The following is a 25962-nucleotide window of genomic DNA, read 5'->3' on the forward strand; positions in this document are numbered from 1 at the left end:
TGAAAAGGCCCCTTTAAATGATACGAATGCTAAAATACTACATATTCGAGTGTATTTATCACAACAGCCAGAAGACCAAACTGTCGGTAGCATAGGTTAAATATACAAGGTCAATATCCAAAGGCACATTATATTTGACCCGTGTTTCCCATCCGAATAAGTCCACTGCGTGTGCACATACGAGCGATAATTAATAGTCGTAACCGTTGTACTGTTTCATTCGCAACTTTGAACAGACGTCATCGTGTGGTGCAAACCGTTGGCCTTTTTGAAGATTACACACAAGGTCACGACGGTGAATACATAAACAATACACAAACCGATGACAACATCAATTCAATTCTTAAATAATATATTATTATATATATAAATTACCTAATGCCGTCCACTGAATATTTTTAAGGAAACTGTATCGGTCGTCCTTTGTTTTCTATGGTTATTTTGTCCCATTTGCCGTTTCTGTCTGTATGCTTAATACTCCTTAGTACTAGATATTAAAGTGTATATGAACCGCGTCATATGAACAATGGGACAATAGGAAATCCGCGCAGACAATTCACCAGCCACCCTGTCTCGGTCTCATTGGAAGAGCTGTCCAGGTCGCATATTACATAAGGCCCAATTTTGTATGATGCATATCACATACATTTTGCCTATGTTTACAAGACTTCACATGATATATTGAGTAAATAGTATGTATCTTCGCAACAAACTTTAAGAAAAATAAAGTGAATAATAAATCTGAAAAAACTACCTATTAAGTCTTGCATATTAACTTATTTCTACAATAAGTCAATCTATATTTGTGAGCATACAGTAGGTTGTCATTCTAAATTGTTATAGCATCTCAATAGTGTGATGTTCCTCTTCAGATTTTTGTAAAATATATTGATAATGAAAATCCAATGAAATGTCTTATAAATTAGACCCGAGTTAGTAAAAAATGTTCAACAGTTGTAATTTATGATCAAGGAAGTCTTTATGTTTAATTTATTGCGTCGTTTTACAATTAGGTGTTCAATAAAGCTTACATAAATCCTTTCTTTTATAAATACGAATAGTAATACTATTAAATAATATGCCACCGTTATTGATGAGCGATGACAAAGACCGACAAAACACAGACGTATTATAAAAAACAGTATTTTCCCATTTCTTTGATGACATAATTACATTACTGTAATTACGGTCGCGTCTGAAGTGCGACGCCTTGCAGTTAAGTCTAAGTGGTGGTTTGGGGGACTTGCTTTAAATTACCGCATTTCTCCAGATAGTAAAAAAACATGCAGAGAAAAGAACTTAAACGGAAGTTAAGGGAATTTGTTCTTTTCAAGTGGTCAAGCAGATTAAAGCATATCTACGACACATTAAGTGAAAGTTTAACGACCGGAAATACAACCAAAAACTTAAAAAATAGGCATTCAGAATTTCTTCTTGAACATCTTGTTTTTTTAAGCTGATATACTTTTTGAAGGAATGCATTAATTGAAACTTGAATTACCGAAACATGAATTACCGGTACATTGTGGCATAAAATGTCCAAGAAATCAAATACAATAAATATGCAACTGTGACAATAACATGGAGTATCTAAATTTTTTAATATAATGGTTGTCTTGCTTTTCAGTACCAACATGATTTTCTTACATTCGATACTATCAATTCAAATTTAAATATAACTAGAAATGGCGCGGCAGAGGCCGACGCGTATCCCCACGCCGCATGTTTGACCCAGGGGCGCCCCAGGGTTGGTAATGGGACCATGCATAGTTGAGATTGACAGTATTGTCATAAGAGTAGTTCAGTATCAATTAGAAGTGAATCGGTGTAGAAATGAAGAAGTTAAGTAAAAGGCAATTTTGGGTGAGTGTGGCCTATGTGGGCGGGGCGCCCCATGGTTGGTAATGGGGCTATGCATAGTTGAGATTGACCGTATTGTCATAAGAATAGTTCAGTATCAATTAGAAATGAATCGGTGTAGAAATGAAGAAATTAAAGTAAAATGCAATTTGGTGTGGGTGTGGCCTATTTGGGCGGGGCGCCCCAGGGTTGGTAATTGGGCCAGGCATAGTTGAGATTGACAGTATTGTTATAAGAGAGGTTCAGTGTCGATTAGAAGTTCGGTGTAGGAATGAAGAAGTTATAATAAAAGGCAATTTCTGGTGGGTGTGGCCTATGTGGGTGGGGCGCCTCAAGGTTGGTAATGGGGCCATGCATAGTTGAGATTGACCGTATTGTCATGAGAGAATTTCAGTGTCAATTAGAAGTGAATCGGTGTAGAAATGAAGAAATTATAGTAAAAGGCAATTTTCGGTGGGTGTGGTCTGTGGGCGGGGCGCCCCAGGGTTGGAAATGGGACCATGCATAGTTGAGATTGACCGTATTGTCATAAGAGAGGTTCAGTATCAATTTGAAGTAAATCGGTGCAGAAATGAAGAAGTTAATGTAAAATAACATAAAAAATGAGTGAAAATCTCTGACCCGGCCCCGCCCCAACCCCCATAACTTTTGACCCAGGGGTCAGATAAAAATTCCAAATATTGCAGGGTCGCACATATGCTCATAGCTACCATGTGTGTAAGTTTCAAGGTTCTATTGCTTATAGTGTAGAAGAAGATAGTGGCCAGGACGGACAGACAGACGGACAGACAGACGGACGGACAGACGGACGGACAGACAGACGGACAGACGGACGGCGGAGATAACCACAATATCCCCACGCTTTTTGATAATAATTTATTACTAAGAAAGGACTTGCCTTCCGAATACATTGTATGTAAGTATGAACTCTATGACCGTCGGTCACAATAAAGCACAGTATACAAAATACTTTATCTTCAGCAAAGATCGATATCGATAACACAACTATAGGTTTTGTTGAAAATCCTTTTAAAACTTTACGAATATCTGAACACTCAAAACTTTGGAACGACAAACAATATGCCAAAACGTCCACCTGACATTCATTTTTGCAACATTTATTTTACCATATTGCGATGTTTAGACCTACGTAACGTTATATACACATAATATCAATACAAATTGCAAGATGTTTTCATCTTGAATGAACATGCACATGACTATTTCAGAACAAAATTCAAATATCTTCATTAATATTCATAACACTACGAACGTGTGGTGTTCGTTAAAACATGTTTCCGGTCTCAATACGCGACGCAATAAACTACGTGTCTCCGTAGTCTAGAGATGGAACGTACGCATTTACGAGAGAGGACCAATGTTCGAATCCCACGGACCGCAAACGTTTTCATATAACATTTTCTTCTTTCTATTGTATATATCAAAACATTTCATACATTTTAACATGCTTATTAATACACACACTGACCAAAAAGTGTGCCAATTTTTCCACATTAAACAAATAATCCTGTATTTTTCATTATAAAAACGCATGTTAAATTCTAAGATATTGTGAGCAATTATTTCTGGTGTTTATAGGTACCATTTAAACTCATTGATTGTTTCACTATGAATGGTTCAGGAACTATCCGTCATTTTCAAATATGAAAACATGTTTGCGAATATTTGTCATTCTAATTATGAAAACAATGAAATGCTGATTATATTTGATTTTGTGAGCAATATAAACCATTCGGACTCAATTGCTTCGGTTTATAAATATGTACTGCATGTTATTCGTGCTTGTGTGTAATTTATGATAAGTGTATAAGAATAGCGTCATACTTTACAAAACATATACTCAACTGCCGCATGGTTTTGGCATATGCACATGTGAAAAACGTACATGCTCTTGTGAATGAAGCTTGAGCTTAAAATGTTTGCCGTGAAACAAAAAAAAATCAATAAATAATACATAATAGAATACTTCTATGTTACAAGTTTGTATTTTCTTATGCTGCTTTTTCAAATTTGTAAATAAAAACACGTATATGCTTATTTGTCAACAATCCACTTGTTTCACCATACTTTCTATCATTAATGTCGTGAACACTTTATCTTAAGCGTTATTAGGGTGCATTTAATCTTCATAAAAAGGTTATGGGATATACAAGTTCTAATAGCTTTAATTTCACCACTTTCACCCATCTTATAACATACGTTATTGGAATTAAACATATTTGTCAGGATATAATATAGTTTGTATAAATATATACAAATACTAACATAGTATATCTATTCAGAATATATGGAAGAATGTATAAATGTGGACAGTGCAAAAAGTTAGAACACGTTGTTACTTGCCTTTGCTGGGAACTAAGCTATTCCAAAAAACCTGTCGATGTAACCCATTACTGTATATATTGAATCACACATACACACTACACACCAGTTATACATCAGCGATAGCTAACATGCCAATCAAAATAACAATGAGCATTTCTCAGGTAGTCTGTGCCCGAAACAAAGGAGTATTCACAAGCCGTGTCCGAAAAGCTGCCCACAACGTGTATAGATTATAATAACAACTATAGGTCTGCACGAGGTAGTAATTATTCGGAACACCGGAATTGCCCCCATAAAGATACTCATCTTTGCGACTATGTAATTTCACTCAAAGTCAAGCGACCAAAACCATTTGTCAATACGCAAGTTCATAACAGTAAAACAGTAAAACGTGGTTCGTGTATTGCTATATATTTAAACTTACCGTCATGAGTTGTCCGTTAAAATCCGTCACCGGATTCCAAATGTATATTACAACTATCGTGAATTGTTGAATCGGATATTTGAAGACAACTGTAGATATTCCTGTATAGAACGACAACAATCGACCATCTGCGATAGACTAATTGTAACTACGAAAATACCCTATAGGGTGTTCAGTTCCGGGACTCTTTTAAAATAAATAATATATAACCAATCTTAAATATGGCCTATGGTGTTCAGTTCCGGGACTCTATTTAAATAAAAAAAATATAACCAATATGGCCTTATCTTATTAATATCAGTCCATTTCGCGGAATGAACACATTATTATCATTTAATTATGAAGTATGGATCCCCAATATGCACAAAATGTATTTTAGTATTTAAGTAATATGACACAAACTTGAGGAAATGTGTATTGTTTGCCAAACAGGATCAGGTAAAATCAAAGCGCTGTAGGCACTGAAGGCATGGGACTAGATTTAGTGTGACGTGAAATGCATTTAGGATGCATTGTCCGAATTTCTTCCTTGGTCCGAATTTATACGGATTGACCCTAGCGGTTGAGTGCAGAAGTTCAGAGACTGTAAGAAAAGACAATATTTGTGCATATACTACAGCGTACATAGACGATGGAGGACTACACGAAACTGGTGGTGGAACGATTACCTTTTGTTCAATTCAACTGATCTGGTAGAGGTTCGTCTACATAGGCGGTGAAGATATACAACAACAACACCAGCATGGCAGCAAAAAACTGTTATTGTTGGCGTCAAATAAATCACTTTCAATAGCCTAAAATAGCTTTCTATTACATTATTAACAGATTAGGAAAAAACTCATACTTCCTTTGTCATGTGTAAACAAAAGAAAATCCACTTACCCTGTTAAAGAACGGTGAACAGATTGTGTAATTTGTCTCACGTAGAACTTATCGCGCTCGATTTGCGCGCTCGATCTGCGCAGTGAAATACCATATTCAGTTACTTCGTCTATTTCCGAGAATGATCGTGAATATTTGTTTGTTTGTTTTTTCATTTTCTTTTTTTCTGGATTGTGTTGTTAACGCAAAATAAAATAACAATGTTTTAAAATATGTTTATAAATACCAAAAATAATGTCTTCAAAAAAATGTCTCAGAAAAAAATTCTTTTTACTGTCTTGGTAAACACTCGTATATTTGCGGCCTAGACCGTCAAGTGAGAAACTTGTTCTCGCATGAATATGTAAACAATAAAAACTATGTCGTAGCCAATGCTTAGCAATTTTGCGTCAATAATATTTTTTACACTTTTCATGACACTGTCATGTTAAATAGTGATGTTCTGTATTTACAAGGCGGGTTATTGAGATCTGCGTAGAACTACTTTTATTGCGCATGAATGAAGTGGTAAATCGGAGTTTTGGGAATTTGGTTTTTGGCAGCCAGCCAAATCGGATAGGTTAAAATATTGGTATCATTACTATGGCCTTGGAGCTATGCCCCAGGCCAAAAACTGTTCAAAACTGACATAAAGTTACAATCAGTAAAACGCATTATATAATTGGCATTTTCATTGGTGTTAACAATTAACGCTTTTTCTATATATCTGTAATAACGAGGCTAAAACGCAATATTTGTTTAGTGACATTAACGCAAATAAATTGTACACTGAGATTACATATCACTTAGAGGTTATGGCGGATAATTAAATATTTAGTGTAAGTTGAACGTTTTAGTTTCTGAATGTATGATGCTTTATTGATGTGACTTTTTGACATTACCGTCGTTCGACAATATCCGTCATTATACGGAGATAAACCGATACATAACGAACGAAGTCGATGTTACCCGCAATGTCCCGAGTCCACTAGTCAGCTTCTACCTTAAATCAAATATTGCAGTTACTCAGCTTTGGTTATGCTGTGACCTCTTTAGTAACATTTACTTTACATTTCCTGAATCAAATGTAATATTTGCTACAACACACAAGTTTACGAAGTAATTATTTCCTAAAAACAAACTACACCAAAATTTGTTAATCATTTGCGCTTGAACAAAGTAATTATTGGCGACATAATTGTCTCATGAGGCGAACACATATTTCATCGCGTGTAAAATTATCCGAATAATCTGACAAATGATCTATATAAATGCCTGTTGTAAACGAAAACATCTTGATATTGAGACGGGGAGGGATGGGCATCTTCGGGAAAAGGTGTAAATTTTACTAAAATTGGATAATAGACCATTTTGTTTGACATGATTTCTTGTATGATGTCTTGCTCCCCGTATACTCGCGATAAGTCACTCGTCTGTCGCGATAAGTCACTCGTCTGTCGCGATAAGTCACTCGTCATTCGCGATAAGTCACTCGTCTGTCGCGATAAGTCTCTCACCTGTCGCGATAAGTCACTCGTCTGTCGCGATAAGTCACTCGTCAATCGCGATACGTCACTCATCTGAGGACTGTCGTCTGTCATGCTGCGTATTATTCCATGGTCTGATTATATTTATAGTTCATACAAAGTTGTTTTTCGTAGTATAATCTACCACGTTGTTGTTAGTTTGAGTAAAGCTACGTTCAGAACCTGATCATTTAACAAGTTTGGTATTAAAGACCTAAATTCCATTTTCGAGTATTCAATGTGCATGGTTGTTACCCGTCCAAATATTTTAGACAGACCTTTTCTGCTACATTTCTTTGAAACAGTCTGCGTGCGCCTAGATTTTTTTCTTTACATTTTTCAAGACTTATTTGAACATAAATACATAGATTTTTTGGTATAAATGGTAGTGTTAGATAATAGTTTACGGAAAAAGTTGTCGCCATTTGGTCCATTTACGTTTTTCTCTTTTTTCTCGTTTAGTATCAATCATTATAATTATTTGCTACCTATATATTCTATTCCTATAAATGTTGTCTGCAATTTTCACATAGGTTTGCAACATGTATATATTAATCTTTATTCGCTCCTAAAGATTTCTGTTTATGTATCATTCTACCAAAGGGCCAACTTATGTCAAAACAGCACTCGGCCGAATAATACACGCGGAATACACTGTTTAAAAATACCAGTTCATAATATGACATAACTGGTATTAATGTGTAAAGCTCATGAATGGATTGCCTTTATCGTATCATATTGAAAGATTCATTTCTATGTATATGGTACTGGTTTACCAAACAAATGCATTATGCGATCGTTGCACGCACAATCACAAAGAACAATGCCGTTTAACATGAACATGATTAATCTGTTACTATATATAATGATATGCCACAATAAATCATCCACAAATAACAAAGAGGCTTTCAACAACATCACGGTCATGTAATTCTGCACTCCCCCATCTTCATTCTCTATCGCAGAATTTCGAGTAAACGCGAGTCAGGCTGGCTTATCTGTCCTTTTTTTGATCGTATCATCTTGCTTCCGGCAGTTGCAACCAAGGATTGTTTTTTGGGAGAATAAACCATCATCATGCCCTCTCAAACATCCCGCATGAGTGCTCTTATGTGGGATGTTAATGTAAAGATATGTTGATAAATCTTACTCATCCCTGTAACGTATCATGAAATTATTCATACACAATTCACTTTATACTAAAGGCTGTACTTTTTAAACTCTAGTATGCCGATAATGCAGTGTAAAAGGAGCTTTTACAAGCATTCGGTACCAAATAACGAGAAAGTTCCTTCACAAAAGAGAACGATTTCATATTGAATGTAACATAATATTATATAGCTTAACTAACATATCCTGCCACTTCATATTCAATCAAAGCACCCTAGATTTAGTCACGGCGAAGAAAGATAATGCAATGCAACGTTTATTCTCAATGATAGTACATGTATTAGTTTTTGATCATTTGAAATACTCTATTATTTTGATAAAGGACATATGCCGTCATAACTTGGATTCCTAATATACTATACATACTACTATACTATTGAAATTCGTTATAAACTTAAATGTATCGTTTGTATACATCTTTCATCATAGAGTGAAACATATTATGATTAAACATACTTACAATTTGTCATCAAACATTTAATGGGAAAAGCTATTTTAAAAAAGCGAACAACATAATACATTAACTTCAAATCAGAATGGGTGCGTTTTTTTCATATTATACATACATTGTTAAAAAAGTTTGAGTTGGTTTTATTGACGGAAAAATTATTTGACAACATCCCATTGATCCCCCCTCTTGTAACTGCATATTTGCGGTTCTACACTGATATTTTGGTAACGAATTTAATGACACAGTAATTTAATTAATTCCCGAAATTCTAGCAGTATAGTATGGTTTCCACTTGAGAAGCCTTTTGGGAAATTATTACAAATAACACATGTTTATTAAGAGATTGCTTGGATACGTAAACAATGTAAGAGGCATACATACAGACTTCGGTTCATGTTTATGTAGCTAACTATCCGATAAACCATAACAAAGTTGACCATGTAAGCAAAAACATGGCACAATGTCAAAATCCGTGTGTATGATTTGGCATTTTTCTAAAGAAGTAAGCAGCTTAGCGGGTGTTTTTACAATCAACACGCTGTACACTGTTGTATATTATATATTCAAGTGCCTTCCATTATGTAACTGAGCTAGAGTTGACCTAGTAGTATATATGTATATACATTATTATCTCATGTATGATGAATTTGCAGTCGGCATGAATAATTAGATGGATTGGGATACAATAAATGCTATACAGAACAAAATGACTATGTTTTCTTTTTGAGTTGTCAATTTGCATGCCAAAAAAATGACATAATTGTTAGATACAATAGAAAACGACGTTTTTATTTTAATGTATTGTATGAGAGTTAGTACAAACGTCAGATTTCTGATTGTTGTTGCTTTATAGCAGACTATTCTATAAGTATTTTACCCAGCGTAGTCTGCAATTAATTCTTATGATGTAGATAATCTTATATCAGTACTATCATAATTCATATAACAGTAAGACTACATCAAAATTGATGAGCAATAAGATATAATGTTGAGAAATTGGATAGTATAAGACTTGACATAGCACATGCCTATAAAGATAACAGGGTTTTCCCATCTTGTTGACGATTTTATGAGACTGTAGCAATTACTATCGTCTCTGCAGGGCAGCGTTTTAAAATGCGCCTTTTGAACCAGTTGTATGGCTTTGTGTAAAATACTTATTTAGAAAGATAACAGATAATTTTCAGAGAAAGATAACGGTATCTTGTGGTTTGCTTCGGAGAACTTTACACTTGAAAAACGAATACGAAATTCATTAACTTGATTATGGAGAACCAGTCAACAAATAGAGAATACTATGTTAGTGTGATTGTGTACTTAAATTTATCCCACGAGTGAAGAAAGGTTTACATGGCGAGGCTTGCCGAGACTTGTAAGCCTTTCTGACACGAGTGGGATAAATTCTATTTATCCTACAATATTGTTTTATTTAATTTATTCCTAAAATAAAAGCAAAAACACATTAAATTTACTGAATCTAACATTTGTAGTAATATTTATTGTGATCTTTCCTCGAAATAGTCCTTAAGAATTCCACGCAAAAGAAAAGTAACGAGACGAAATATCGCTATACGTCTCGATTCAAATTTAATCAGCGTTCCAAATGTAACACACTCAAGTAGAACACAGACGGTTGTGTTCAAACAACAATTCTTGTTTCACCACTGTAAAAAAACAAAAAACAAACATGGCTCCCGCCATTTTGAAATTTACAAAATGTGTAGACACCTACCGTGGCTACGTGAAGCATGATTCAGCATTTATCCCCGCTGATATTGTTTATTTAAGTATTTTAACAACTCTTCGTTTTATACACTTTATACTAACTTACATAAAATTATTGTTCTACTCACCGAAGTTGTATAATAAAGTTTCACGTCCATGTTTATTTTTGTAATGTTTAATTTGCTTCAATGACGAGTAAAAATTTTGGACACATTTCTTGATCACCATCTACCTTTTCCATTTTAAAGCACTGGATGTAAGCAGGCAATTCTTTGTGGATAGACATTTATTGATCGACTGACAAAGGAACGACTAAACCATCAGAGAAATTACCCTTTTAATTCGACATCGATTTCCTTCGAAAAGTTAAAGAACAATTCACTGACACTTTTCTTAAATTTAATCCATCAATTGTTCAACAAAACATCGCGTTATTCGAGTACATTCGACATTTTAACTAAATCGAAAATGCAGTCTCACCAGTTTCATTCCAGTTTTATATCCAAACACTGTGTTTTTCACATTCGCAATATTATAATAATCCATTGTAAACACAGACACACGTAAACTCGTTAAACTACTGCGTACCCAATGACCTAAATGACGCAATCAGGGGTGAAAGGCCAAAAAACTAGTCCCTACGTAATGATCTAAAAATAAGTGTGGAAGAAACCTGATCCAAAAATAACCGTGGAGAAAACATTATCTTTTCTTTATGAGTCGTATTTGTTCTATAAAATTATTTAGCTGTAGGATAAAATACCGAAAGTTGTGGCATGAATTGCGATTACATCATAGAGAAAAAAAAATCAGAATTTGAAATTGAAATCATGGGAACAACATCTTGGAGCATGACATATTCAAAAAGAATTAAAATTCATACATGTCTATACCAATTAGGCTTTATAAGTGGTCGATCTCTATGTCAAATTATGTTTATTTCACTAATTTGATTTGTTTTCAACTTAAATTTAACTACGTTCATAATAACATATATTATTGTGTTGTCTATTCCTATCAGCCACACACACGTAAATCAATACACGCTTCATATTTTTTGTACATATTGTTTCTGAGAAATATGAAATTCTATATAACTAAACATCTTAAACATTTACTCATTCTATTGAAATAATGTCAACTTGATTTATCCAGTACAAAATATCAAATCTCCATTTTTCTGAGAAGGACGACACCACACGTATTATAAAAGAAAATACCACTATGTTGCAGAACAAAAGCAGTACATCTGTGTATTTTAAAAGGCTGGATTGAATATTTTCTGCTGTTATCTGATGCACTTAGGTTTCCCCTTCAATCTGAGATCTCGAAGGAAATTTAACAAACACTATGGAGGCGAATTATTGTAGTATGATAAGTCGTAGAAGAAAAATAAGCATAGATTTTAATCGTACATCGATTACAACTACAATATAGATTTTCTTAATTATCATCAAATTTTTACACTCAAGAAGTATGATTACTGTTTTCCTGTTATACAAACGTTAATTAATTTCTTTTTATCGTACAAAATATATTGCAACTCTTCTGAGTGTAATAATCAATTAAGTATGTTAGATTGCGGAAACTTATTCGTAGAACATTTTGCCGTAGTCGCAAATAATTGGCAATTTCATGTTATTTATTACAATACAACGCAAACCTCACTTTAGATGCATAATTATATACCTTCATTGTAACTTGAGATAATACTATAACTGAAGTCATTATGGGATATTTGGATATACATACTTGAATAAATAGGTGACGTTTTAATACAGTATCGCGCATAATAATTTTCCACTTAACGATATACGTTTACATAAACATCGAGCACATGTATTTGTAACATATGACAGACAAACATGTACCTCATCAACACATCATGGAATAGTGGGTTACAATAACTTTATTAAGAACAATCAAACTACTACAACAACAACTTTTCAAGTTATTACTTACCTTTGCTAAAAAAAGGTATCCCGAAAACCGTTTAATTGCAATTTATCCTTTGAATATGACACTATATCCACCAGATACAACACTTGAAAGTTGACATTCCATTGCCATCCGGCATGTCTCTGTCGGTCAGTCTATGTCCTGAACAAAACGAGGAACATCTACAAGCTGAGTCAAGCGAGCTGCCCTGCATGCGTATTGATTTTAATTATAACTAGCTCTGCACGCATTGGTATTGAACAGTCATGAGATAATGTTTGTTTGAACAGCATGTCTGAGTATGAGGTGATTATGTGCTTAGCTTTGAATAGGTTCATTTTGTAATTGGAAAAACAAACGTTGTTATATTGTTTGTTATTTTCTACTGAAAAAAAACTTTATTTTAAACGTATTTTATACTGTTAAGAAATGAAAATTGATTCTGGCATTCGTATTATGCTGAAGTTAGTTTTTAACTTAACAATACGTGAACATTCATTTAAGTAAATTCTGAAAGAGGATTCGTGGACATTTGTTATCGCACTAACAATAAGTTCGCTTGAAATAAAAACATGTGCCAACAATTATATTAAACGTTCACAATAAGTGTAATCATCATCCAAAGTGATGTAAATTCTTTCGGTATGAACTTGACCGAAAGATATAAACGATTAACATCCGTGTTTATATACCGGTAATCTCTGTAATAACGAAGCGAAAACGCAATATTTGTTCAGTGACAGTAACGCAAATAAATCATACGCTGATTGTACATATCACTTGTAGGTTATGGCGGATAATTAAATGTATAGTTTAAAGGGACTGTAAACCACGACGACGTAGAAAAGAAAAGTTGTAAAATACCGTATTTTTTACAATTATTAGTTTATATTGATTAAAATATAACGACTGGTATATTACATTACTTGAAAAGTTTTCATTTTTTCAGTATATTCGATAATAAATTTTACTGGGTATGTCTACCAGGTAACTATAAATAACGCCAGTAGATTGATCATCATCGTCAAGTGGTACACCCAGGAATGCAAATTTTGCATGCGTAGTTAATTGTAAATATTCTATATATAAAATGATCAATCTACTTGCATTATTTATAGTGTGTATATCGTTATGTCACCTATTTTCGCGATGTACTTTCGATTTCACATCGCGAAATTTTATCACCGAATATACTGAAAAAATGAACTTTTTTTCAAGTAACGTAATATACTAGTCGTGATACTTTAATCAATATAAACTAATAATTGTAAAAAAATACGGTATTTAAGAACTCTTGTTTTTTCGTAATTTGTGGTTGACAGTCCCAGGTGAAATTTTAGTTATATAATGTATCATGCTTTATTTATGCAACTTTTTGACATTACCGTAGCTCGACAATATCCGTAAATAATACTAAATATACGGAGACAAACTGATACTTAACGAACGAAGTCGATATTACCCGAAATTTCCTGATTCCATTAGTCAGCTTCTATCTTAGTATACCAAAATGTTGCAGTAACTCAGCTATGGTTATGCTGATAATTCTATATCAACATTTACTTTACATTTGCTGAACAATATTTGCTACAACATACACGTTTGCGAAGCAATTGTTTCCTAAAAAAAGCTACAACAAAATATACATATACTTGTAATCTAAGAGGTCCAGATACAATGCGTCTCTTCTGATTTGTTAATCATTTGCGCTTGAACAAAGTAATTATTGGCGACATAATTGTCTCATGAGGCGAACGCATATTTCATCGCGTGTAAAATTATCCGAATAATCTGACAAATGATCAATATAAACGCCTGTTGTAAACGAAAACATCTTGATATTGAGAGGGGGAGGGGATGGGCATCTTCGGGAAAAGGTATAAATTTTACTAAAATAGGACAATAGAACATATTGTGTGACACGTTTTCTTGCATGATGTCTTGCTCCCCGAATACTCGCGATAAGTCACTCGTCTGTCGCGATAAGTCACTTGTCTGTTCCGATACGTCACTCGTCTGTCACGATAAGTCACTCGTCTGTCGCGATAAGTCACTCGTCTGTCGCGATAAGTCACTCGTCTGTTCCGACACGTCACTCGTCTGTCGCGATAAGTCACTCGTCTGTTCCGATACGTCACTCGTCTGTCGCGATACGTCACTCGTCTGTTCCGATACGTCACTCGTCTGTCGCGATAAGTCACTCGTCTGTCGCGATAAGTCACTCGTCTGTTCCGATACGTCACTCGTCTGTCGCGATATGTCACTTGTCTGTCGCGATACGTCACTTGTCTGTCGCGATAAGTCACTCGTCTGTTCCGATACGTCACTCGTCTGTCGTGATAAGTTACTCGTCTGTCGCGATACGTCACTCGTCTGTCGCGATAAGTCACTCGTCTGTTCCAATATACGTCACTCGTCTGTTGCAATAAGTCACTCGTCTGTCGTGATAATTCACTCATCTGTTCCGAAACGTCACTCGTCTGTTCCGATACGTCACTCGTCTGTCGCGATAAGTCACTTGTCTGTTCCGATACGTCACTCGTCTGTCGCGATAAGTCACTCGTCTGTTCCGATACGCCACTCGTCTGTCGCGAAAAGTCATTCGTCTGTCACGATAATTACTCGCCTGTCCCGATACGTCACTCGTCTGTCAGGATAAGTCACTCGTCTGTCGCGATAAGTCACTCGTCTGTCGCGATAAGTCACTCGTCTGTCGCGATAAGTCACTCGTCTGTCGCGATAAGTCACTCGTCTGTCACGATAAGTCACTCGTCTGTCGCGATACCTCACTCGTCTGAGGACTGTCGTCTGCTATGCTGCGTCTTATTCCATCGTCCAAATTTTTTTCATAGTATAATCTTCCACGTTGTTGTTAGGTTGAGTAAAGTTACGTTCAAAACATAATCATTTAATATATATGGTAATAAAGACCTAAATGCCTTTTTCGAGTCTTGAATGTGCATGGTTGTAACCCGTCCAAATATTTTAGACAGACCTTTTCTATTACATTTCTTTGAAAACAGTCCGCGTGCGCCTAGGTTTTAATTCTTTTATTAACATATTTCCTGGATTATTTGAACATATAGCTTTTTGGTATAAATTGTAGTGTCAGATACTAGTTTTAAGTAATAGTTGTCGCCATTTGGTCCATTATTGTCTTATATTTTCAAAACTGTGTTAATAATCATGAATGACAATTGTTTATTTAATCTACACTATATGACTAAATTTAACGTTTATAAATGGAATAATCGTTATATATTTAATCGATTTTTTTCGTTTAAAGTTTATTGCGCATACCGCCATAGCATGTAAACTTGCAACCCTGTATGAACAAAACAAACGAATGAAAACCAATGAATCATGCGGGTCAAACAAATTGATTTTTCAAATATACTGTATGCTGTTGATTTATGGTGTAATGTACCAAAAAGAGGACATTTCTCATTGTGGTCACAACAATTTACACTGAAAACTAAATTATACGCATGTATTATATCGTGATTGGCTTTTAGGTACGAGCTTTCAGTATCAGAGTATCAGAATAAGAACAATAAGTATTAAAATCATGTAAGCCCATTCAAACTAATTATAATATCAGATTAAAGCTGATAGTACCATACGATTTTTTAGTTTATTATCAATCATTGTCATTATTTACTACTAATATAATATATTTCAATAAATGTAGTCTGCCACTTTCACATAGATATTCAACAGTTATAAATTAATCTGTATTCGCTTTTTAAGTTTTCTGTTTATGTATCATTCTACCAAAGGGCCAACTTATGTCAAAACGGCACTCGGACAAATAATACACGTTGAATACACTGTTGTTAAAAAATGCCATTTCATAATATGATATACTAGTAACTGGCATTCATTTGTTTAGCCAATGAATGGATTCGCTTGATCGTATCATATTGAAAGATTCATGTCCATGCATATGATACTGGTTTACCAAACAAATGCATTATGCGATCGTTGCGTGCACATTCAGGGAAGAACAATGCCGTTCAACATGAACATGATTAATCTGTTACAACGTAGTGATATGCAACAATAAATCATCAACATATAACAAAGAGGCTTTTAACAACATCATGGTCCTGTAATTCTGCACTCACCCATCTTCCTTCTTCATCGCAGAATTTCGAGTAAACGCGAGTCAGGCTGTCTTATTTCTCGTATTTTGTATCGTATCATCTTGCTTCAGGCAACCAAGAATTGTTATTTGGGTGAAAACATTTCAGCATGTTCTCTAAAACCCCCAGCATGAGCGTTCTTATGTAGGATCTTAATGTAAAGATATGCTGATAAATCTTACTCATCCATGTAATATATCATGATATCATTAATTTCGCCTCATACAAAATTCACTTTACACAAACGGCTCCAATTTTTTTAAACTCTAGTATGATGCAGTGTAAAAGGAGCTTTTACTAGCATTCGGTACCAAGTAACGAGAAAAGAGCGAGTCACAAAAGAGAACGAGTTCATAGTTAATGTAATATAATATCATATAGCTTAACAAATACGTCATTCCACTTCATATTCGATCAAAGCCCCCAAGATTTAGCCCAAGCGGAGAAAGATAATGCATTTTAACGTTAATTCTCAGTGAAAGTATTAGTTAAAAATTTTTTGCCTCTTATAATATAAATACTTTTATACAACTGAAATTCGTTGTAAACTAATATGTATCGTTTGTATCCACCTTTCATCATAGAGTGACAAATATTATGATTAAACATACTTACAATTTGTCGTTAAAAGTTTAACGGGAAAAGGGCCGAAACTATTTTAAATCAAAGCGCTGAAGGTACTGACGATGTTCGCTATTGCATTATTTTACACGCAATTCATTTTTCAAAATCAATCGCAAGTTTGAAATGAACACACGCCATTCAACTTTAAAAAGTGTGTGTCATAGCGAACGGGTCGAGTTTTGTGTGCACTTTTTATCGTCCTTATTATTTCATAGAAATAACTTAGACAAAATAAAAACAACATGCTTTTTGGACGTTCTGAAAGCATAGAAAGTATGATGAAAATGGTAATGAGAACTTACTATAAAGAAAATTGCAGTCACCATCATATTAAAGGAATATTTTTCTACTATCAAATAACTATCTCACCAAGAATATAAATTTATAATGAAAGTTCCGTGTACAAAACTTTTGATATTTGACACCATATACAAATTCAAAATATACAATTATCTTCGTATCTTGTTTATGGAGGAATAAAAGTATATAAACATTGTTGTTTATGCTTAACTTGTTACCCGAGCAGTTCACACGGTGTCAACAATGCTGACATATACATAGGTATAGAGCACTAATGCGCTTTTAGGCATAGCTGTTTTACTCAGTTTTCATCTTAATGACTTTTACATAACGCCAACAGTCACGCATGAATATTTTCGAATATTTAATAAGCTGATTCGAGATACAACCTCCGCATTTATGCTACATCACTGCGTATGTGCTCAATTCAAAGGATGTAGCACTGTTCAGTGTAAGGAATTCCGGACTACTCTATGTATGCTCAAACGACACAAATTGTGGCCCTGTTACAATTACGCGTTACAATCCATCTCGCAGAATTTCACTTTCGCCTCAGAGATGAGAAAACAATCATTAGCGAAAAAGTATAGTGTCACGATAAGAGAAAATCGTTTAATTATCATACCACAATGTTTGCCGTACTTGGTCAGCACGTCTGGAAATCATTCCTTGATGTGTGGGTAGGCTGCCATTATTAAAAAGTTTGCTATTTTGAATTCAACTTTGTATCAAAAAGCATTGTTCTTAAATGTGGCATTTTCAATTCGCAATGAGATTTGTTATTACCCTCGTCATGCGAAAATGGGTCTTATTCCATATGCGCCCATCATATAAATAGCCCACTCAGCTATCTCTCCTTCTGGTAAGGAGAAACATAACATATTGCGTGATTTTATAGCGAACAGCATCGCCTATGGCCTGACTGAGCAAAAGCTTATGTTGGGTTTAACAAACGCTTGCCGAAACGCACAAGACCCATTTTCGCAAGACGGCGCTATTGACGTGTGATTTAAATGTGTCGAAAGAAAACTGCGTTTAAATCAAATATCAACATACGATATATTTCGATAGTGAAGAAAGATACTCATAACAAGGCATATGAGGACACATATGAAGTGCTCTCCCGTAGTATATTTTTTATCTACTCACACTAATGTGTGGTTTGACAATGCTAACACACATTTCATGCGGTGAATATGCAACTTACAAGTGAAAAACACAACACAATAGTTAAACTTTTGTTTAATTGTATTTATTTATGAACGAGGTTACGAAACAGGTCATTCGTATTATTATTATAAATTGTTTGTTATATTCGGGTTTTGCGATAATGAAACATGTTTTCGTTTTTGTCTATCGTATCGCTGAAGTTATTGTTGAACTTATTTTCAACGTTTTATAAATTGAGAATATAAATAAGCGTTAACTTTTTCCCGAATCTATTAATAGCCTCAATTTACGACCTGTACTGCGTCATTGAGGTGTATGTGAGAGCGTAAGCTATTGCGTTGTTATCGCCCGTGAACTTTCCTTTGTCTATCGACAGGCGCATCTATTAATAGCCTCATATCATGAATGGACTAAACAAAAATATTACGTCATGAAGACGCTGCAGAAAGTGGACTATTTTATTCATTCATAAACAATCTCCTCAGCGACACGTACAATTCAATCATTGATTATTGATTCTTTTCTATAAAAGCACCATTCGAAACTATTGCATTTAACACGATATTAATATCATGTTTCAATTTGTGAATGAATATAATTGGAGAACTCAAACCTCTTGCATAAATTATACAACTCTTTCTCGCGCGGATACGCGTAGTAAACGGGTATTGGGCTCCTAGTAGCTAAGGCGTATCGACCTGAATTTTAGACTAACCACCTTAGACGGTCGCTAAGCGACCATCTAAAAACGAACAAAATACATTATATAATATCTTAATTTCATATCGGAATGGGTGCGTTTTTTTCATATTTTAAATACATTGTTAAAATAAAAGTTTGAGTTGTCATTATTTACGGCAAAATTATTTGACAACATCACATTAATCCCGCCTCTTATAATTGCATCTATGCGGTTCTACAATGATAGTTTGGTAACGAATTTAATGACACAGTAATTCAATTAATTCGCGAAAAGCTAGCGTTATAGTATAGTTTCCAATTGAGAAGCCGTTTGGAAAATTATTACAAATAACCCATGTATATCAAGAGGTTGCTTGGAAACGTAAACAATGTAAGAGGCTAACATAAAGACATCGGTTCATGTTTATGTAGTAAACTATCCGGTTAACCATAACAAAGTTGACCGTGTAAGCTAAAACATGGCACAATGTCAAAATGCCTGTGTATAATTTAGCATTTTTCTAAAGAAGTAATCTGACGGCTTAACGGGTGTTTTTGCAACTAACACGCTGTACACTGTTCTACATTATAGATCCAAGTGCCTTCCATTATGTTACTGGACGATTGCTGACCTAGTAGTTTACATTTATATACATTATTATCTCATGTATGGTGAATCTGCAGTTTTCATGAATAATCAGATGGATTTGGATAAAATAAATGCAATACAGAACAAAATAACTATTTTTTTCTTATTGAGTTATCATGTTATAAGATTTCTGAATTTTTTTTTTGGCAGATTCTTCTATCTTTATTTTATTGCGTATTTTACGTTGTCTGCCATTAATTCAGATGTATGCAGTGTAATCTTATGTCAGTACTATAATAAAACATATAACAGTAAGACTACAGCAAAATTGATGAGCAATGAGAAATAATGTTGAGAAATTGGATAGTATAAGACTAGACTTCACACATGCCTATATAGATAACAGCGTTTTCCCATCTTTTTGACGTTTTTATGAGGCGGTAGTAATTACTGTCGTCTCTGCAGTGCAGCGTTTTGAAATGCGTCTTTTGAATATGTTGTCTGGATTTTAGTAAAATACTAATTTAAAAAGATAACAGATAATTTTCAGAGGAGAAAAATGAAGGCATCTTGTGGTTTAAGCAAGTTCACAAGAACGTTTGCTTTGGGGTACTTTACACTTGAAAGAAAAAAAAGAAATTGATAAAATTTGATTACGGAGAACCAGTTTACGAAGTACTGAAAGTTGTGGCAGGGATTGCGATAAAATCATAGAGAAAAAAACACAACAGAGTTGGAAATTGAAATAATGGGAACAACATATTGGGAGCATGTCATATTCAAATAGAATTAACATTCATACATGTCTATACCAATTAGGCTTTATATGTGGTCGATCTCTATGTCAAATTGTGTTTGTCTCACTAATGTGATTTGTTTTCAACTAAGATTTGACTACTTTGATAAAAACATATATTATTGTGTTGTCTATTCCTAGCGGCAATAAACATGTAAATAATGTAAAGGCTTATCTATTTGTATCCAGGAATTTTAATAATTAATTCTATACGCTTCGTTTTCTTTTATACATGTTGTTCTTAGAAATATGTAAATCTATATAACTAAACATCTTAAACATTTACTCATTCTATTGGAATAATGTTAACTTTATTAATCCACTACAAAATATAAAATCTCCAGTTTTCTGAGAAGGACGACACCACACGCATTATGGAAGAAACCCCCACTATGTTACAGAACAAAAGATCTCGAAGGATATTAAACATACTCTATGGGGCTGAATTATTGTAGTATGATAAGTCGTATTACAATCACAAAGTATGTAATGTTTTCCTGTTATACAAACGTGATTTAATATTTTCCTCTTACAAAATATATTGCAACTCTTCTAAGTTTAGTATGTTAGATTGCGGAAACTAATTCGTAGAACGAAGTCGCAAATAATTGGCAATTTCATGTTATTTTTTACAATACAATGAAAACCTCATTTTAATTAAAGATCATGTCAGCACGTTCGGACTGAAAACAATATTATCTAATTAAAGCTTATGATGCCAAACGTTTTTCCTCTTTGTTTTCTCGTTTAGTTTAAATCAATGTTAATTACTACTAATATATTCTATTTCTATAAATGTTGTCTGCCTTTTTATGCCCCCCTTCGAAGAAGAGGGGGTATATTGTTTTGCACATGTCGGTCGGTCCGTCCGTCCATCCGTCAGTCGGTCCGTCCACCAGATTGTTTCCGGATGATAACTCAAGAACGCTAAGGCCTAGGATCATGAAACTTCATAGGTACATTGATCATGACTGGCAGATGACCCCTATTGATTTTCAGTTCACTAGGTCAAAGGTCAAGGCACAGTGACTCAAAATAGTAAAATGGTTTCCGGATGATAACTCAAGAATGCTTACGCCTAGGATGATGAAACTTCATAGGTACATTGATTATAACTGGCAGATGACTCCTATTGATTTTTAGGTCACTAGGTCAAAGGTCAAGGTCACAGTGACTAGAAATAGTAAAATGGTTTCGGGATGATAAACCAAGAATTCTTACGCCTAGGATCATGAAACTTCATAGGTACGTTGATCATGACTGGCAGATGACTCCTATTAATTTTCAGGTCACTAGGTCAAAGGTCAAGGTCACAGTGACTCGAAACAGTAAAATGGTTTCCTGATGATAAATCAAGAATAATTAGGCATAGGATCATGAAACTTCATAGGTACATTGATCATGACTGGCATATGACCCCTATTGATTTTCAGGTCACTAGGTCAAAGGTCAAGGTCACAGTGACAACAAACGTATTCACACAATGGCTGCCACTACAACTGACAGCCCATATTAGGGGCATGCATGTTTTACAAACAGCCCTTGTTTAACATAGGTTTTCAACATATATAGATCAATCTGTATTCGCTCCTAAAGTTTTCTGTTTATGTATCATTCTACCAAAGGGCCAATTTATGTCAAAACAGCACTCGGCTAAATAATACACACTGAATACACTGTTATACAAAATACCATATCATGATAAGATATAACTGGTATAAATTTGTTTAGTCTATGAAAGGATTCCCTTGATCGTATCATATTGAAAGATTCTTTTCTATGCATATGATACACTGATTTACCAAAGTAATGCATTATGCGATCGTTGCATTCACGATAACGAAATAACAATTCCGTTCAACATGCACATGATCAATCTGTTACAACGTAGTGATATGCCACAATGAATCATCCAAATATAACAAAGAGGCTTTCAACAACATCATGGTCATGTAACTCTGCACTCCCCCATCTTCCTGCTCTATCGCAGAATTTCGAGTAAACGCGAGTCAGGCTGGCTTATCTCTCATATTTTTTATCGTATCATCTTACTTCCGGCAGATGCAACCAAGGATTGTTATTTGCGGGAATTCATTATCATCATGTCGTCTCAAAACCCAAGCATGCACGTTTTTATTACGGATCTTAATGTAAAGATGTGATATGTTGATAAAACTGACCCATTCCTGTAACGTATCATGATATCATTAATTTCGCCTCATACAAAATTCACTTTATACAAAAAGCTCTATTTTGTCAACTCTAGTATGTCGATAATGCAGTGAAAAAGGAGCTTTTACTAGCATTCGGTACCAAATAACAAGAAAGGAACGAGTCACAAAAGAGAACGATTTCATTTTTAATCTAATTTTTATAATATTAAATAGCTTTACTAACACGCCCTGCAACTTCATATTCGATTAAAGTTCCATAGATTCAGCCATGGCGAAGAAAGATAATTCAATTCAACAGTTATTCTCAATGATCAACGAACGAACACTATCATAAATTCATTTCATATCGGAATTTGTGCGTGTTTTCATATTATACATATATTGTTAAAAAAGTTTGATTTGTAATTATTTATGGCAAAATTATTTGACCACATCCCATTGATCCCGCTTCTTGTAACTGCATATATGCGGTTCTACAATAATATTTTAGCAACGAAGTTAATGACACAGTAATTCAATTAATTCCCGAAAAGCTAGCGTTATAGTATTGTTTCCAATCGAGAAGCCTTTTGGAAAATTTTACAATTAACACATGTTTATCAATAGATTGTTTGGAAACGTAAACAATGTTAGAGGCTTACATACAGACTTCGGTTCATGTTTATGTAGCAAAACTATCCGGTAAACCATAGCAAAGTTGACCGTTCAAGCTAAACAATGGCACAATGTCAAAATGCCTGTGTATGATTTAGCTTTTTTTAAAGAAGTAATGTTACGGCTTAGCGGGTGTTTTTGCAACAAACACGCTGTTCACTGTTCTACATAATAGATCCAAGTGCCTTCCATTATCTGACTGGACGATAGTTGACCTAATAGTATATATACATTATTATCTCATGTATGGTGAATTTGCAGTTTTCATGAATAATCAGATGGATTGGGATACATTAAATGCAATAGAAAACAAAATGACTATGTTTTCTGATTGAGTTATCATGTTTAAATAATAAAAATGACATAATCGTTAGATACGATAGAAAAAGACGTTTTTGTTTTCATATGATGTATGAGAGTGAGTACAGAAGTCAGATTTCTGTTTTATAGCACATTCTTCTATTATTATTTAAATGCGTATTTTACCCATCGTTGTCTGCCATTAATTCGGATGTATGCAAGGAAATATTATAGCAATACTATCATAAGTCATATAACTGTAAGACTACAGCAAAATTGATGAGCACTGAGATATAATGTTGAGAAATTGGATAGTATAAGACTAGACTTCACACATGCCTATATAGATAACAGCGTTTTCCCATCTTTTTGACGTTTTTATGATGCGGTAGCAATTACTATCGTCTCTGCAGAGCAGCGTTTGAAAAGCGCCTTTTGAATCAGTTGTCTGGATTTGAGTAAAATACTCATGTAGAATGATAACAGACAATTACAGAGAAAGATAAAGGCATCTTATGGTTTAAGCAAATTCACTATAACGTTTGATTCGGAGTACTTAACACTTAAAAAAAAACAAATACGAAATTCCTCAAACTAGGAGAACCAGTGCACGAAATACTGAAAGTGGTGGCGTAAGTTGCGATTACGTCATAGAGAAAACAACAGATTTGGCAATTGAAATCATGGGAACAACATCTTGGAACATGTCACATTCAAAATGAATTAAAATGCATACATGTCTATAAGTGTACCAATTAGGCTTTATAAGTGGTCGATCTCTATGTTTATCTCACTAATGTGATTTGTTTTCAACTAAGATTCAATTACTTTCATAATAACATATATAATTTTGTTGTCTAGTCATATCGGCCATAAACATGTAAATAATGTAAAGGCTTACCTATTTGTTACCCGGAATTTTAATACGTAATTATATACACGCTTCATTTTTTTATATATATTGTTATTAGAAATATGTAATTCTATATAACTAAACATCTTAAACATTTACTCATTCTATTGAAATAATGTCAACTTAATTAATCCAGCACAAAATATAAAACCTCCAGTTTTCTGAGAAGGACGACACAACACGTATTATGAAAGAAAATCCAAGTATGGTGCAGAATAAAAGCAGTACATCTGTCTATTCTATAAGGCTACATTGAAGTTTTTTCTGCAGTATTCTGCTGCACTCAGGTTTCCCATTCACTCTGAGATCTCGAAGGATATTAAACTACACTACGGGCCGAATTATTGAAGTATGATAAGTCGTATAAGAAAAATTAGCTTACATTTCAATCGTACATAGATTACAGCTACAATATAGATTTTCTTAATTATCATCAAACGTTTACAATCAAGAAGTATAATTAATGTTTTCCTGTTATTCAAACTTGACTTATGTTTTATCGTACACAATTTATTGCAACTCTTATGAGTGTTATTAATTTAGTATGTTAGATTGCAGAAACTAATACGTAGAACATTTTGCCGAAGTCGCAAATAATTGTCAATTTCATGTTATTTTTTACAATGCAATGAAAACCTCATTTTAGATGCATAATTATATACCTTCATTGTAACTTTAGATAATACTATAACTGAAGTCATTATAGGCTATTTGGATATACATATGTGAATAAATAGGTGACGTTTTAATACAGCATCATGCATATTTATTATCCATATAACGATATGCGTTTACATAAACATAGAGTACATGTATTTGTAACATATGTCAGACAAACATGTACTGCATTAACACATCATGGAATAGTGGATTATCAGAACTTTATTCAGAACAATCAAATTACTTCAATAACAACTATTCAAGTTATTACTCACCTTTTCTCAAAATAAAGGTATCCCGAAAACCGTTTAATTGTAATCCATCCTTTGAATATGACACAATATCCACAAGATACAACATTTGACAGTGTACATTCCATTGCCTCTGTCGGTCAGTCTATGTCCTGAACAAAACGAGGAACATCTACATGCTGAGTCCAACGAGCTGCCCTGCATGCGTATTGATTTTAATTATAACTAGCTCAGCACGCTTTGGTATTGAACAGGCATGAGATAATGTTTGTTTGAACGGCATGTCTGAGTATGGGGCTATTATGTGCTTCTGTGTTTGAATAGGTTCATTTTGTAATTGGAAAAACAAACGTTGTTTTATTGTTTGTTATTTTTTACTGAAAAAACAACACTTTATTTAAAAC

General features: G+C 34.1%; 1 protein-coding gene across 3 annotated transcripts in view; it reads right to left on the reverse strand.

Annotated features, from left to right (window-relative positions):
* LOC127876102 (uncharacterized) overlaps positions 1-25713 on the reverse strand; it is an 85522-nt gene extending 59809 nt beyond the window's left edge. For 2 of the 3 annotated variants that reach the window (XM_052421024.1, XM_052421027.1), the window contains exon 1: positions 12326-12501. The gene's annotated coding sequence lies outside the window, so the exon portion shown is untranslated. Of the gene's footprint in view, positions 1-12325; positions 12502-25582 lie in introns of those variants that run through there. The other variant, XM_052421026.1, reaches the window with a different exon arrangement.
* Positions 25714-25962: the final 249 nt, after the last annotated feature.

Source organism: Dreissena polymorpha, chromosome 4 (assembly GCF_020536995.1).
Source record: "Dreissena polymorpha isolate Duluth1 chromosome 4, UMN_Dpol_1.0, whole genome shotgun sequence".
NCBI lineage: Eukaryota > Metazoa > Mollusca > Bivalvia > Myida > Dreissenidae > Dreissena > Dreissena polymorpha.